The sequence below is a fragment of the Ictidomys tridecemlineatus genome, unplaced genomic scaffold (genome assembly GCF_052094955.1).
Source record: "Ictidomys tridecemlineatus isolate mIctTri1 unplaced genomic scaffold, mIctTri1.hap1 Scaffold_163, whole genome shotgun sequence".
Lineage (NCBI taxonomy): Eukaryota > Metazoa > Chordata > Mammalia > Rodentia > Sciuridae > Ictidomys > Ictidomys tridecemlineatus.
Genome location: NW_027521425.1, coordinates 2,501 through 8,568, shown reverse-complemented (window position 1 = coordinate 8,568; position 6,068 = coordinate 2,501).

The window sequence follows — 6,068 nt, the reverse complement described above, 5'->3', positions numbered from 1 at the left end:
CTACACCTCAAATCCACCAGTGATTTGTATCTTGCAACATCAAGTAGTCAATAATTAGTTCTTCCTTCTGCTGAAATTTCTCAAGAGTTGATTGCTTTCATTGATTTTTTGTTTTATGTTTTGGGGTGCCACACTCTCCTTGATTTTTCCTCTTTTCACTTTCTTTGGATACTTTTATTCTGACTGAGTAGACCAGATTACAAAAGACTAATCTCAGTTTTAAGATAAGCAACAAAGATAACAGATGCATCTGGGGCCTGAATGAACCAAATGCTCATTCATTTTTAATCAACCCTGTGTTCTTTGATAAATGAAATAAATACCATTTCCCCTGTCATTTAACAAAGATTCCTCAACTCAGAAGTCAGGAAGACACTATTCTAGACTGGACCAGTAATGAAATGAAATAACTAATCCAAAGGTCTTTCTTAACTTTTTTTTTTTTTACCTCCTCTTTTTACAGGAGAAAGTAAACTCAGTATCATTTAAGTAAAGGATTGAGTGGCCACCATGAGGTAGACATAGCAGGAGGAATTCAGAGATATGATAACTACTTTCTTGGAGATGCTTACAACATAGTGGAGTATTGAGAAATATAAAAGTAACTATAGGGCTGTATATGAACACCACTTGCGTGGTATAAGCCTTACAGTAAATATTATATGGACAGATACGTTTTGTTTAGTCATTTAAAACTTTGCAGTGTAGGTGACATTTTAAGAAAAGTCTTGAGGGATGGCAAAGCTAAGAAGAAATGAATTCAGGAAGAGGGAACAGCATTATCATAGAAGCTACTCATATAAAAATTGTTAGATAAAATTTGTAGGAGGACATAAATTTGGAGTAGACTCCTGTACAGGGTTCAGTAAACCAAACCAATATGAAATCACTCTTGCTAAATGTTTAATGAATAGCTGGCCTTCAGTCAATTTCTACGATTGAGCTTCAGTCTAAGTAGCTACCTGATTCAAATCTGTCAAGGTGCTGAGCTCTAACCCATTAAACTATCAATATGCCTTATTTTTGTTTACTATCTGTAAATAACTATCTGATCATGTTGCTGGAAGGAGGTCTTTGAACTTGTGGTCATGCAGGCTGCCCAATTTTAGAGTTGTTAAAGTCAGTTATGATTTTTAAATTAGTTGCAATTTGTCTAGGAATGGTCTAATGAGAGTGCTACCAGTACCACCACTAGACACTAGATGTCACAAGTGAAATGAATTCTAAAGAGTTTCTGCTTCTGTTAACATACTTCAGATTTATAGTTCAAGATGCAGATTCCTATACCCCGATAAGGTCCAGATACCATTCCTTAAATGCCAGAGGCCAGACAAATACAAACATAACCTTTTATCTGTAATTTTCAGTTTATATAATGAGAGGCCGTTTCCTCCACAGTAGTTATTACCCAGCATAGAAGGGGACTCTAGATACTGGGAAACAGCAACAAAAAAATCCGGCCTACTTCCCATCATAACTCCTAATATTATAGCTGTTCAAAATGTAGATAGACAGATGTAGCTCGCTTATTATCTTTCCTTCATTGTGACTGCTTTAGACCATTTAGTTAGCAGAAGTGGTGTAGAAGGAGGTGCTGTATTGCATTGACAAGCTGTGTTTATTTTGACACAAACTTATTTAATAGTTGCTTTAGGTACTACAGCTTCCTTCTCCCTGTGACCTTTCCTATGTGTGTACACAGATAGAGACAGAGAGACATATCTGGTGTCTCTTCCTCTTCTTACAGGACATTAGTTGTATTTTAGGGTCCCACACTTATGACCTTATTTAACCTTAAAGACCCTATCTCAACTCTCATTGGAAATGAGGGCTTTGGCATATGAATTTGGGGGTACAAATCAGTCCATAACACAGGGTATTAATAAAAAATCCACTTTTCTAGAGTCCCAGTGACAAATCTCATTGGCTTGGATTCATTCACATACCCATCTTTTAAACAATCACGGAATCAAGGTGATGGGTATCCCAGAGCTGTATGGTAGAATAAATTGTAAGGAACCAGAATGGCTGAAAATGAAAGGCAAGATGAATCACTCAAAGAACAAATGCAGTGCTTTTGGCAGGAGTGAGAGAAATTGATGCTGAGAAGTTAACCAACAAATGCTGACCATATTGGGATAGCACACACTTGCTTTGAGTGAGGACTTCATCTATGAAGAGCAAAATAGAGCTCGTTAAAGAGCTGAAGATGGTCCTACACACTGTAGCTCCCAAAGAGACTGGGTTTTATTACTGTTGTTACAATTAAACAGTCAAATTTGCCTGCCTGGAACAATTATTCATTTTGATATCCAATTATCACAGTGGGAATTGTGACAATTCAATTTCCTGGTCTCCTGCTTGTTGCCACTAGGTGACAGTCTTTGCAAATATTTTTTCTGAACAAAACATTCCTGGCACAGAAATTAAATTCTGTTGGAAGAGGTGGTTTCAGTTAGATTAGCCAAATGCACATATTTTTTTTTAAATCCTGAGACTTGAAGTTCTTTTTTTTTAAGAGAGAGAGAGAGAGAGAGAGAGAGAGAATTTTTTAATATTTATTTTTTTAGTTTTTGGCAGACACAACATCTTTGTATGTGGTGCTGAGCATCAAATCCGGGCTGAGCACACATGCCAGGTGAGCGCGATACCGCTACCATTTGAGCCATATCCCCAGCCCTTGAAGTTCTTCAAAATCATAGTTACCCCTCATCTGGAATACTCTTTCTCTACTTAATTCACTTTTCTCATTCTTTCCTCTAAAGAGATCTATGACTAATGTTTAAGTCATATGCATATAACACACATTCAAGAGTCAGGTTCTGTGTTCCTACTGCAGGCTCTGTTACTTCCTAGCCGTGGTTTTCTTTAACCAACTAGTTGGCCTTTCAGAGCCTCCATTTCCCTATGTACAAAATAGGATAATCAGTGTACCTGATTTAGTATGTGTGAAGCTTAAATGAGCTAACACTAGCATAGTGTCAGCAAATATTAGTTGTTATTTTTGAGAGCATTGTCTTGACTCAAATGTCTTTTCTGTTGGGACCCTTTTCTGAATTCCTAGCCTAGGGCTTGTCTTCTACATAGAATTCATAGCACTCTGTGCTTATCTTTCAAAACACTTATGATAATTTGAGTAGTTTATGTCTGCCTCCTCAACTAAACTGGAAGCTCTTGGAGGATGGTCACCTCACTACAGTTTCTCCCAGCAAGTGCCACATTGTCCAGGACATCCCAGTGATTGAGTCTGATGAGTGAATAAAAAATACATATTCAAAGCACTAATATTAAATGCAATTTATTGATATAAATAATGAATCTGTAAACCTTTGTATCTCCTTGAGAGATTAAAGTACTTGTAAAAGAATTATGATTATTTATCCTTAGTTTTTTATAAATAAAATGCTGAACATTTGTTAAAAATGAACATTTGTTGGAAAATGCTGAACATTTGTTAAAAATCAGTTTTCATGAAAAAAATCTCCCTGGGAGTATATACTAAATAAGTGTTCGGATTATTTGATATCCTCTGAAATTTCAATTGCTTTATCTATCTATGACATTATAGGTGTTCTTCATTTGAACCAATGTTTCCTCACTGAGAATTCACCCCTTAATGTTATGATTCCAATTCAAACATTTTGTTCTTTTTTTTTTTCCAGTGCTAGGGAACAAGCTTGGGCTTTGCAGATGCTAGTCAAGTGCTAGATCCCTATCAAGCATTTAAAATTAAATAGTGAATTTAGAATGCAAAATAGCTGTTTTGGAGATGACTACAAAGCAAAGAAACCTTGGCAGAAGTAAGTGTTCATTGTGTCTAATACAGAGCTTTATATATTAAGTTCTATTAAAAGGAGAACTATGCTTGATGAATTTAAAGTTTTACAACTTGTACTTTTCTAATATTTCCTCAGGTCCTGGGCAGGTTTATTTATATCCTGGTAAAAACAATGTGGTACATGACCTATTCATTTTCACACATAAAAAATATTTGAGTGTATTATTTCACTAATCCTTAAAATTCCTTAGCTATGAAATGAGCAACTAAAAAGGCCCAAAAGCACAGTCGTGAGAAATGCTAGAGAAATGTTAGTTGTTTTCTAAAATATAATTTAATGTTTCCAAAGTATTCTCAAAATATGAGAAAAGGAGAAAGTGCTTTGTGGGCTTGAGATAGCCCATACAGTCAAATCTTTGTTTTGTTTGTTTCTTTTTTTTTTTCTTGTGGTGCTGGGGATTGACCCAGCACCTTGTGCATGCAAGGCAAGCACTTTATACCAACTGAGCTATATCCCCAGCACCTCAAATCTTTGTTTCTTCCTACCAGGGTGATGAGACTTCAGGCAGTTCTAAAATAGCTGTCTCATTTCTTTGTACTAATGGTTGTACTTAATGGTCCACCACCTGGCAGATTGCCAGAACTGTGGCTTTATCACAAAAGCATCCCATCAACTTGCCCATAACATGCTACATGATGCTGGCAGCACTTGGTCACTTTGATAAATTGGTCAGTCTGGTGAAATACTTTTCTGAAATGAAGTCCTGGAACTCATCAGGTGCCTTCTCTTACAGTCATATCTTCCTCTGGCTTTCAGATTACCCAAGCAGCTGGGCCAAAGCCCACATCCTCCCACAAAGCATGCTTCCTTGGAAATTCAGATCTTTGCAGTTTTGGCACTAAAGTAATGCTCTTTCATTTTGTGTTAGATCATGGCTGAATAATCTCTTGGGGTTGAGTAACTTTTTAAATGTTAGAGGACAAACAGTTCCAGGGGTCAGTGTGCGTTTAGCAAAGGTCAGAGTTCCTTATAACTACATTTAAGCCTGGATTATGTTTTGCTTTCTTGTGTGTTAGTCTGGAGGTTGGTGTCACTATCTTCCCCTCAGGGGAAGCAATCTATACAGAAATGAAGTATGGCTTCTTAATTGAATTGGTGTAATCACCAGCATTTTTATTACCTAGTCATGGATTGCTTAACAACAGGGCCACGTTCTGAGAATTGCATCTTTACATGATTTTTGTGGTTGTGTGCATACCATAGAGTAAACTTGCATAAACTAGATGATATAGGTCAATCACTTGATGTGGACTCTTAATGTATTCAAGAGTTGTGGTAAAAATGAGATGGATGAGGCTGTTGTTGGTGAAACAGCATGCTGTTATAGTAACTTTTTATAGATAGGAGTACACTCTAAAATAAGGAGAGAAAGCATGGTATTATGAATACATAAACAAGTCACATGGTCGTTTATTAGCAAATATCATTTACTGTGTTTAATGGTTCTCAGCTTCACTGCTTATTGGTATCATGTGGCATCAGGCAGAATGTAAGTATCAGAAATATTTAGGTGTTCCCTGAGTGACTTTAATATTCAGCTATGGTGGAGAATCACTGGACCAGCTGATCATATAAAGAGGTAGGATCAAGTGAGTCCCTTAGCCTTTTTTTCCCTGGCTGTTAAGAGCTTTATGCATTGTTAAAATTCCTATTCAATAGCTTTGTGGAATGAATTTTCTTCTTCAGTTCATTAGGCCTTAAAAGTTCAAACATTTTCACAAATCTCTGTGCAATAGTAGTGTTGCCTGATAAAATACATGATATCCAGTTAAATTTGATTTCAGATAAATGAAACTTTTTTAAAAGTATGCCCAGACAATGTTTGCAATAGATAATAAAAATTATTTACTGTTTATCTGAAATTCAAATTGAACTGGAACCTTGTATTATTTTTAATATCTAATTTTTATTTTTTTAGTTGTTGATGGACCTTTGTTTTACTTATTTATATGCTGTGCTGAGAAACAAAACCAGTGCCTTATGCATGCTTGGAAACACTCATTGGTAGGAGAACATGGCTTATCCTTGGGAAAGACAGCAGTCAAATTTGGATTGGAGAGAGCACCATCCCATTAGTCCTCAGAATCTGGGATTTTTACTTTAGCTCTGACCCGTTCTAGCTGCATCAGTGGAAGATAAACATGCAGGGATTGGAGGTGTATGTCAGAGTATGTGTTTAGTATGCATGAAGCATTGGGTTCAATTCCCAGTAACTCCCAGGCACCCCTC